This window comes from Brienomyrus brachyistius, chromosome 12 (assembly GCF_023856365.1).
Source record: "Brienomyrus brachyistius isolate T26 chromosome 12, BBRACH_0.4, whole genome shotgun sequence".
NCBI classification, from domain to species: domain Eukaryota; kingdom Metazoa; phylum Chordata; class Actinopteri; order Osteoglossiformes; family Mormyridae; genus Brienomyrus; species Brienomyrus brachyistius.
Genome location: NC_064544.1, coordinates 10,266,180 through 10,278,057, shown reverse-complemented (window position 1 = coordinate 10,278,057; position 11,878 = coordinate 10,266,180).

The following is an 11,878-nucleotide window of genomic DNA, read 5'->3' as shown; positions in this document are numbered from 1 at the left end:
TTCCCCCCTGGAGAATGCTGGGTAAAAAAAAAAGAGGGCCTTTTGAAAACCAACAAAAGCCGATATCAACATTCAGTGGTCTTCTCATTACATTCCCCCTGAACATCTTTTCATTTGTCCCTAGCAGGTCAATTAAAAGGGATGCTTCCCAGACGACATGAACTCGCTTACATCCCTGCTGTACTGCAGGTCAAGAAGCAGCTGTACCTGGATATAAAAGCCCTCCCCCCCCACCAACCCCACCGGGCACATTCATGATCCCACTTTACACACATCAGCAGTAACAGGAAGTCTGTGCCCCTGGTGAGTATGATTAGGTAATTATTCATCCATACAGTGGCCATGCAGTACAGTGTGAAGAAACGACAATCCTGTCCAAAAACCGAGCTTGACTCCTGGAAGCTCTTACCTGAGAAGAGTGGTCAGTGATTTTAGGTGTGCGAAACCGCTAAAAAAGCCCCAGAGAGTCATGGGGTGACTCAAAATGGTGGACAGAAAGGCTCTCAGGATGCATCCAATATAGGCGAAAAACGCTGAAAATCTTCCTTTTCTCAAAACGCTCCGCGTTACGGAGCAATATGAACTGTAAGATCTGAGGAGGTATTAGCATAAAAGTACGTCTTGTCCTGTGAGGAATTATCTGAGCAATTAAGATAATTAGAAAATTACTTCATGCCTTGCAATTTACTGCTTGTTGCTTATTACGTATTGCACACATTACCCATAAAAAACATCGCTAGAATCGGCAGCTAGAATCTTCCCCAGAGTATCACGCTGTCGCCCACCAATAACATCGCTGCGAAGCGCCATGAAAACTTGGCATGCATCCATCTTCGACAGCTCACATTAGCATGACACTAATGAAGTCATGAACGCCGCGATCGTAATCGGTGGCAAGAGGCAAGGCTGAAATCTACACGTATCAAAATAAGGGCTTCCCGCTACGCTGCTGACAGCTTAAAAATAATAATAATAATAATAATAAATGCATGAGGTGTATTCTTCAGCCCATACTGGAAAGCAGGGAGGTGTTTATGGAGCTCTTTTGAGGCATCTGAGTGATAGGCTTCACTCTGTATCGGCAGAGTGGTAAATACTCACAAGCAGTGTTGAGACAACCGGAATATATCATCCTTGAAGTGTGAGCACTAGACAGCTCTTCAGGCTGGAGTTTAAAGACATGCTGACATGTAATGAAATTTTCAGCACCCTGGACAGCTACTTCAACAAGCAGCCAAGGGAAGACCGAGGGTGTTTTTTTTTTCCTGCTCCCTGGATCTTTTTTTTTTTTTTTAATGTACACAGAACAGAACAATGTAAAAGAAGTAATAAGTAAAGCCAAGCTGCCAGTGACTTCCTGCCTCTGCAGAGGTGGAGAAGGCCAGCTACCCCCCCCTCCCCTCCACTCCTTGTAGGATCCGCAGAGAATCAGCTTTCTGGACCCTCCTGACTCATTCTAAGGGAGCTAAATAATTTAGGATTTCAGTCAGGTCCACGGCCACAAGCGGGCAATATGGTTACAAGGACAGACCATGTCAGCATCTCGCTTATTGTTTACCCTATGTCAAAGTCAGGAAGCAATGGATCAGGCCCTCCTTGTGAAAGGGTAGGGTGGCTCTGCTGGACTGTACAAGCTTTCCGGGACGAGCTCTGCTACGTCAGCCACGGCACGACACGACCCCACACAATAATGCGCGTTGATGGGCAAATGAGTGTTTGTGATTAAATAATTAAACAGTAACGCTCTGTTTACTCAAACCCAACTTCCTTTATAGATTTATTCAGCTGCTGCCTTTTACAACATCTTACTGTCCAGGTTATCGACAATAAAATTGTGTTTGCATTTCACTGTGCTTTCTTTCGGGGAGTAATGTTTCCCATTAGTTTCAAGTAAAGAAATGCAGAACCGGAGTGTAATCATCAGAACCAAATGTACTAATTTGGTTAAACATACCGCATTAATTCATAACATTTGCTTCCATACATTCATCTAACACCCCTAGAGTGTATCCGAGGTGACACAGGGCAGAAGGCTGGGGAACACCGCAAACAAAATGCCTGTCCATCACAGGGCATACAGTAGCAAATGCTAAAATATATAATCTCACAACATGGGCAATTTAGAAGCACTGATTAGCCTCACTGACTGCCTTTGAACTGCCTGAGGAAGCCAGTGTACCTGGAGGCAACCCATACAACATGAAGAGAATAGGCAAGCTGCATACACAAAGCAAGGCCAGGATTTGCACACACACCCCCCCCCAGCCCTGGAGGTGCCAGCTAACTGCATATTACCTCCTAGAGTGATTTTTTTTTCCAGAAGCCAGTAGGAAACACACAAAAATAACAAATGACTACAGTTGCATTTTACATTTGTGCTGCACCCCTATGTTCATACTACCAATATGAGGGGCCCTAAGTTACATTTCAGGACAGATGTTATGCTACTGCCTGGTTTAGAGTAGGACGGACAATGTAATCGCCCACACAACAGTTTCACCAAGACCGGAAACCTGCCTAATTATAAGCAATTACCAAAAGGGGAGATTAAAATAAATCATTTCAAGGCATTTGCATCGCTTTAGAAAAACACGACTAGCTGAGGAGGCGTGCACGTGTACACGCTGCACCATTATGACACGCCTTCATGAATCTAGGCATCACACGCCTCACTCCAACCCCACCTAAGGCATAGCATATTTCCTTTAAATTTCAGGCTATTTAAGACAAACCACCGCTGTAGGGACCCAGCACAGAGGAAAGAATGTGATATATATTTTGTTTACTTCCTTTTCTTGGCTTACAAGGTGTCCCAAACACACACACACAGGTGCATTTACGCCACTATTATGGCTCTGGCTGGCTGGCACAGCTGTGCTTGTTTCCCCTCCCTTGCATGGCACTGTTTTATTGATAGCATTCCGGGAACAAGACTGTCTATTCTGTAGTGTGTTTATATATTATTAACATCAAGTATGCAGGCTTCTGGTCGCCTGTAACTCTTGGTAACTTTAGACTGCAATGTGCTGGTGGGGAGGTGAGCTGCAGCTTCCCAGAAACCAAAGCTTTGCTGCGGCGTTTCCATCCTGCTGCCCGATGAGCCTTACAGACAGACACGCGTGCAGTGTGCGACCTGTGACCGAAGCATGGCCCGGAGCTGCCGTGCAGGGTTTTACTTTCTCCGTGGGCGGCGGGGAGGACCTCTCCATCGGCGAGCACCTGCCGCGACATGTACCGGCCGCTGAGAATATTACGGTTACGCGGGCTGGAGCCTCCCGCCGGCTCCGATGGCGAGACGCTGTTCAAATATTTATTGTGTTAGATTGCTCAAAATAAGTGCTATTTTCACTGCGAGGCGCGTATTGGAAAGGCGGCGGTGGCCGGACGGAGCGATGCGCTTTAAAGCAGAGACGATAAACTCCTAAGGACTGCGAGCGACGTTTACCGAGGGGAGGGGGTGTGAACTTGTGCTGAGTTGGTTTTGGTAATTTTGGCACGTCGGGAGGCGTCTGCGGTGTATTCCCCGGACCTATATTAACCATTAGCGAAGTTCATTATGCATCATCGGAAGAGCCGTCACGCGTCCACATATAAGGCGCGTTTTAGAAAGATGTGAGGTAATAAGGACGCACATTAGTGCTCTTTAAACACTATGAAGAGTTTTAATAACGGGGTGGGGGCCCTGCCCGGCGTTACACCGCACACTGTATCTTGGGAGCTGGCAGACACGATCGCTTTCCCTGTTTAATTGCCTTCGTTTAAATATGCATGCCGAGGCTCTGTTTGTGCGTTTTATACGCATATAAATGGTCGCGTGCATGTTAATCGCGAGCTGTAAAAATCGCCCGACTAAACGTAAGTGCGCTTGAGTTACTGCAAGTGCAGGGGGGGGGTCCTGGGAAAGTCGCGGTCCTACCTGGTCGCACGGATTTTCCCAGGTGAATCTGTGAAGGCAGGAGGGGAGCAGCTCGTCTTCAGACAGCACGTAGCCTTCCATCTTCCGCGACGTCGGCTTTAATGTTTCTTCGGAATTTTTGTTTTCTTTTACTGTTTTCTCGTATTCTTCTTCTTCTTCCTCCTCTTCTTCCCTCAGCGAGTGTGAGCCGCGCTCAGTCGCGAGGCGCGTTTAACTCGGAGACGCCGCGTCGCCGCTCTGCCTGTCACGTGGGCACCTTCTTTCCCAAACCGGGATGCCCTCATTGGAGCGGAGCGGCGTCGCGCGCACCGGGCCGGCTGCGCGTGTGAGAGCCCGCGCCGGTGCGCTCGTTCCACTAACGCGCTGAAAGTGTGCAGCCTATCGGTTAGTACCACGCGCGTACCTCAACAGGTGCTTTTTCAAAAGAAGATCCCTTAATTCGAGTTTAATTTTCTTCGAGCGGAGTTACCTATAGGCATAGGTGTAATTTAGCAGAAAATTGACGACAGTCTTATGCGAGATCCCGTGGCGTATGCTATAAAAGTTTGGACTGTGCGCGAGTTTTAGTGTTTGGAAGTCTGCACAAGTGGCCAAAATTGTGGAAACACTTTCAGGTTTTAGAGATTTCAAAACTTTATTCAGCTGTTGCTGCAGTTACTTGTAAACATTCTTTGATTGTTTATGAACATTACTACACGTGTTTCCACAATTTTGCGACTAATGTAGCACTTTTATTCAGTATAATTTTTTTCAACATACAGGTCATGACTTCTATTTGCCTAGTAAATCTCACCCTGATATGCCTTTTTACAGGAAAGGGAAATTGCAATAATGAACTTGTGAGCCAAGTTATACTAGTTGAATTGATTATATAAACGTGGTAACCACAATAAACAAAGAAAAAATAAATAACACAGAGACAAGTCTGACACCACATCTGAGTCATATGAGGAGCAAAGTAAAATTTTCAGAGTGATCCACAAAACAGCGTGTGGATGTCAGTTCAGAAGCAAAGGTGCCCCCCTCATGTGTGGCAGCAGATGGTCAGTGTCTTTCTGTTTGTCTGTGTACAGCAATGGGATAGATCAGCGTTGGGCTTGGCTGGCACCCACTAGTAGAAACTCAATGCTCATAGCTCAGGACACTTGAAAACATGGTGTCCTGTGCCCCCTTTCCCAAGCCCTTGTCATGGTATCAAAGCAACCTTGCCTACCCACTGGCCTGGCCTCCGATCAGCCACCTTTCATTACCTTTCCCTACCACACTTGTTCACACACATGGTGACAGTGTGTGGCTCTGTGCCCAGAAGGTTGTCAGTTCAAGCCCCGGCCTCAACAGAATACTTGCATCTCTGTTGAGCCCTTAGCCTCCCACTGGATAAATGCCTGATATATGCGATGTAGGAAGTGTGAAGGGGAGCATTTCAACGTGCCCATGCAAATGTCAAACAAGGCATGATTTCTTTCCATTTCATATACATGCATGCTTATACCCAGACAGATTAAAACAAACATGCATGATTTCGCAAGCTGTTGATTGCCATATTTATGAGGGTCACGTCAGAGATGCAATTAGGGTTTCAGATGGTGAAACTTGTCATGCAGGGTAATCGGTGGGACAGATTTTTTTTGTTCCAAATGCAATGAAATTTCAAGACTGACAGAAGTAATAAAAAGGCATGGCTTGAAAATATACAGTTCATTTTTTAAATTAACAACCCCCCCCCCCCCCCAGTGCTCTGTGACTTGCTGTTGGCTGGTCCATGGACTAAGGGCTGGGAACCCCTGGTTTAGACCCCCTCAGTGTGTCACCTGTTCTTATCCTGAAGACAGGCTGCAATCCTCACCCCCCTTCCTGGGATATTGTGCAGGGAAAGTGACTGCTCCCGCATCTATACCCTGCAGCTCAAGATAACCTAAAGCTTCACTGAAGTTTTACCCACAATCCCATGGGGCTATATTTCCTGAGTGCAGGTGTTAGTTTACAAATTGTGGTGCTATTTTCCCTGTCATCCTTTTGTTCGGAGACAAAGGCTTCGTCGACTTCTTTGAATCGTTAGCTTTCCAAGGACGATGGTAACCCCCTCCTGTAATCTCCAACACTGACACACAAACGACATTTTTCATGTAATTTTTCATGCGTGTTTTGATTTGTATGTTTATTTATTTCACCTTGATCTGACTTACGTGCCATGCGCCAGATGTAACCTTTTGGATTTTGGTTGAGTGGCTTAATATTGAACAGGCTGAAATAAATTGTCAGGATTCACTTCATTGGCTGAAGTAATGGGAAGAAGAAACTGACATTCTACAGCACAGAGAAAAAATGTACAAGGGTGTTGGGTACTGCAAAGCAATGGTTTGAGGAAACCTTTAGTGTTTACTGTTAGTTCTGGATACTAACGATACGCTACTGATCCCTATGATACGCATGTTTCACATTAAACATTGTGGAAAAAAACAGACACGCAGAATGCCACTTCCAAAAGCAGCAGCCGGAGAAGGCTAATAAATTATTGAATGCCGAAAATTTGCACTATGTAACGTGCTATTTCTAAAACGTGGGGCAGATGCATCAATCGCGTATGAAATGCGGAATAAATGGTGAGTGACATATCAGCTTTCTGCTGGCTCACCTCCCCCTTTACAGGAGTCTCTGTAGGCCCAGCCAAGTAATGGAACAAACATAGGGAAGATAGGTCCTTAAGCAGAAATGCCTGGCCCCTTTTTAAATGGACATCCTGGCCTGGGAACAGGAATGTAAATAAATAAATAATGAAAGAGATAAATATTTGGATGTACATCCTGGTTCCCCCCCCCCCCCCCCCCTTTATCTCTCTGGTTCTATCTTCTGAAGGCTATCACCTGCTGTAAATTAAATTAGGATTAAGTCTGGGGGGGTGGGCGGAGAAGCAGCATGAGGTGGTTTGTGAAGCAGCCTGTGAGAGCAGTAAGGACGCCTCACAGAACCTTTGCATCCCACCCATCACAGAGGAGCACGGAGGAGCGCGGAGGAACACAGAGGAGCACGGAGAAGCGCGGAGGAGCACAGAGGAGCATGGAGGAACGCGGAGGAGCACGGAGGAGCACAGAGGAGCATGGAGGAACACGGAGGAGCATGGAGGAGCACGCAGGTGCGGCGATAAACTGGGTTACAGGATCTGTGGGTGCTCAGGACCAATAACAGAGGGGAGCCAAAATAACAATCAAGAGCTGTTTGAGGTAGAATGAAAAGTATTTAAAAAATTAATGTTGACTGGTGGAACAAAATGGATGACAAGGACAAGTGTCGGGATCTGGTTAGGTTTTCAGGGGAGGAGAAAGTATAGAACACATCGCCTTACACCTCGAGTGAATCACCTACAACCACGGTTACCTGACTCTTTCCCGAGACAGTCACTCACCACTCTTCTCACACAGCCATTTAATACCTGTCTGTCTTTAGACAGCCTTCACATGCTCTGCTATCCCATGTCAGCTGTTGTTTGTTTACATCTCACGAATGCCAGAAACATTGGCCTGCAACCCATCCATCTTCTGACAACTTATCCTGGACATGAGCACGACTGGAATCTGTCCCGGGCAGCAAAGGGCACATGGCCGCAACACAACGTGGACCAGATTTGAGTCCATCACACATACACACAGCTATACACTGCAGGCAATTTAGAGATGCAGATTAAACTGAGTGTCTTTAGGCTGCAGGAGGAAATTGGAGCATGCACTACTGGGTGATTAAACCCCACAAACACAGAGTATAGGTGAGATTGGAACCTGCAGCCATGGAGATGTGAGGCCATCATGCTACCCTGGATTATAATTCTAGCGGCAAATAATATTTGTTATAATTACTTCAGGGGGGCGTTTGGTGAAGGAAAACAGCAGAGTATAAAGCAGAAAGTCACCGGCATTCTACCCTGAGGAACTAGGCAACAGCAGTGCCACGGCTGGCTGAGATGCTGTGAGGTCTGTTCAGAGCAAATTGACAAGGTGAATTGTTGGATGGATCAAAGTTTGGATTAAATAAGACCACCGTGTTATTCTTCTATATATTTAATTTGAAAATTATGCATTTCGCAGATGATCCATTTCACTACATTAAGACAGTCGATAGCGAGAAGACCCCAGACAGTAAATTGTATGCATTTAGCGGGATTGTTTCTAAGTTCACAATGGCTGATGAATGGCTCTGTCAAAATCCCAGCCCGCTGCTGATTGAGACGGAGATAGGCTTGTCCTCGCCGGCAAACGATCGCGTTGATCTTTCATTTGAACAGCGTGCGGCGTACGTCGGTCTAACAGAGCAATGCAGGGGGTGGCAAGCGATGCTGCAGGATATACGCCGTAGCCCGCGAGCCCGGCGTGTCAGCCTTTAACCCGGAGCGCATGCCGAAAGCTCACGGCGAACTACAGGCTCTGTCAGTGAATGCCATGATTGAATCGTTCCATTGCTCTGTCACCAGAGGGACTATTACTTCAAATTAGCATACAAATTCAAACCAGGAGAGATGGATTTGTCATATCCCGGCTGCCATCTTCTTCGAAGATTGGGAACGCGCGTGCTGGGTGATGGAGATAGCACACCTGGCTGTACTGGGGGTGGGGGGGTGACGGCAGGCAGGTGTGTGTGTTTTTGGTACATTGCACTGAAGACTGGGTTCCAATGTCTCTTGCTGACCTTTCGGCTCACGGCCGAGGCCATTACGCACCTAACTGACTGTCAGGGCACTGGTCATCAGCCATCTGACATCATTCTTTCTCCCCGGGTTCTATAAGAGAGCCCAGCACCTCGCCAGGCCCTGAAACTACTGCCCCAGACAGCCAGGGTGGCCCCGCCTCTGTGGCGTTATCGCACCGCTGCACCTTCCACACGTTTGCCCGTCCAGACCTCAAATCACCATGCATTCCACACACATAAAGAGAAATTTACAGAAACCGGGGTGCAGTAACTTATGATGTAATGTATATTTCACGTATAAATTTTCAGACTGAAAGAGGCAGCTTTAAAATGCATATTAAAAAACATCCAATGGAGGACGAAATGACTCGGGACCTGGGGGAACTGTAATCATAGCCTCCATAAACATAAAAAGGGCCCACAGTAACCCTGCCGACTCCTTGTCTTCTGAGCACAATGGTGGGGGTGGATTTGGTGTAGAATAACATCATTAATGGTGGTAGCTTAGGGTTTGCCTTTAGTCATCTGCCAAGAAACCCAGTCGCTCTTTTCATTAATACACTTTGCCAATGTGTGCCTTTTAGCGGCAGGAAATTGCCAGCTCCACCCAGGAAATGTTTACATCAATGAATCCCCACCCTTCTCCGACCAGATAAAACCAACAGCTCCTCCGCCGCATCCTTCACAGGGAACGGGTTAACATTTCGGCCGCGATTTCAGAGTTTCCCTCCACGTCCACGTCTATGAAGCCGTCAACTTAAAACTTCGACGCGGCGTAAGCCGCCGAACAGTCGGAGAATATTAAAATCAACACGCTAATCTTCCAAGGGTGGGTGTGTTGCATGAGCAGTACCTGTGATATTCCGCTCACACAGCCTAAGCAGAACGACCACATCTATCTGTTTCGGGGGAGGGCAGCAAACATTGCTTCAAATACTCCTCCCGGTGCGATGAGCTGCCTTTAAACTTCATTTGTGTGTTGGGTTTCTGTAGGGGAGTGAGTACTTAAGGTCTCTTTTGAAGTTCTTTTGTTTTTTTCCCTGACATGGCGCTACGCACATCACACCACGTCTTAAGGCTGACGCGCGCGGAGGGAAAGGGACGTTGGGTAGCTGTTCACGCCTGGAGGATTATAGACAGAGCCAAGCGTCAGAGCCTCAACAAAGCACCCATGCTAGACGTCATGTCCACTTCGGGAACGGCGTTCCCGCTTTCCCAGACTCCCCCCGTCAAACGTGAGTGAGGGGGGTTTCAGACCCTAGGCGAGGGAAGCTGATTTGGAGAAGGGCCACCTGTCCCCATTGTGTCGCCGAGGGTGGAAAACCTCCGAAGATGCTGTCAGGAAACGCAAAACAAACAGCCGAGATGCGCTAAGCCGCCATGAACAGGCTGCTTTGCATCAAAAACCCCAAGCTTTTTTTTTTTACCCTCCCGTTCTCTTTTTGCATAATCCACCAAGGGAAGTAAACAGTGGAGTTCATACAGCCGTCAAGGGGGCTTACTTTGAATAATGCTCTGATTTTGTGGGGTTCCCATGCATGGGAGAGAAAACGTGCTTGGGTTACAGGGTGGAGCAGCAGGTCTCGCAACATCTCTCATGTCCTGACTCTGTTATGGGCCACATCTTTCAGATCCACCCCAGAACTACTACTCCACTGCTGGAAGACATGTTAAACTGTACACCTTCTGTCCCCTTACACTCGATTATTTTTATATGACATTCCCACCCAAAATAAGACATCTGGCCCGTCCTACTTCCAATTTCAAACTCGCAAAGCACACAGGTGATAAGCCCCTGTAAATACAAAAACATAAAATACACCAGATTGCATTTTTTTGCTGGCACGTACTTTGTTAGTGCCTCACCCCCTGAAGTGCTAAATGGATAATGAAGCTATTTTGGACAAACACTGACTCATGTCGCTCTCTCCTGTTGTGTTCAGCAATTTTTACTACATCGATTTCCAGTTTTGAGGGGAAAAGACTCCAACGTGTTTTAATAGCAAAAATCCGCGAGAAACAAAGCAGGCTGAGTGGGGATTGAAGCTCATCACAGGGCCCGTCTTTCAGTGCAGTCAAACAAACGGCAAGGCTTCCATCTTGACCATTCATGAATGTATTCAAACCGCAGTGGAGACAGACAGGAACAGACTGCTTCCCATCTAGGATGGTTCTGCTCTGAAGGAAGCCCGATGAGGCGTTCCAGTTACCCATGCCAGCATATCATTATGCAGGATTTGAATGTGGAATATTAAAGCTTCTGAAAGTAACACCCGCTCCCCCTCGACTCCCCGGCTCACCCACCCAAAAAAAAAAAGAGAGAATAACTGAAACTTGACAAAACACTGTTGGGGATCTATGCAAATGTCACACTGTTTGGTTTTTGGCTGAGAAGGCGGCAGCGGCCTTTGACAGAGCAGTTTGCTCTAACATCTAGAAATTCATGTAGCTCAGTTTCCCGCTTAATGTATCAATGGCTGCGGTCTTAACTGAACAAGATGATGACGAACAGCGAATTAGACGGCACAATTTCATAAGGAACCTGGCTAATCGTGGATAAGCCACCTGGCTCTATGTCAGTTTGCATATACTGTATGTGGGTAAAACACTAAGCAGGAATCCCCAGAGTCATTAACCTTTTAAAGCCATATTCTCTGTGCCGGGTGAGCAAAATCCCCCTATTAGCTAACTTTAGTTATTTCACCTTCAAGTGCATCTCAGCTTTCACCGTATCCGTACAAATTCTCATCCCTGGTATACATATGTCCTTTGTATCGGTGATGACAATTGACAGACGTCAATTCCATATGGGCACCTGGTTGTAAGGGGGCTGGAGTTGTTCAACCAATGGGACACCTTTTAGCCACTTCTTTTGTGGAAGCACATTTCCGACCTTTTATTTGTCTGGACCCGTGGACTTCTAGAACAGATACCTAAGAGCCGAACACCAAGGTGGATGCACAACGCGAAACACTGAAATGACAGCCAGCTATTCACATTTGAGCGTTGAAGCACGAAGAAAACAATTATCATCCTTTCCTGTGAGGTGACATCTGTCCAGTTTGCTTGTTTGCTAAGCAATGCATCTGTAGTGGCATGTTCTGAACTTTAAAAACAAGTAGTGGGCATGAAAGAGAAGATATTAAAATCTTCATTCGGCAATTTGTTAAAGTAAAACGTCTCAACAAGGCATACCTATAATTATGATGAATACATTTTTGTTGTTTTAAATAATCAGTGATTTGTTCTCAGCTTTAAAACAATGAACAAAAGTTACCAGTATAA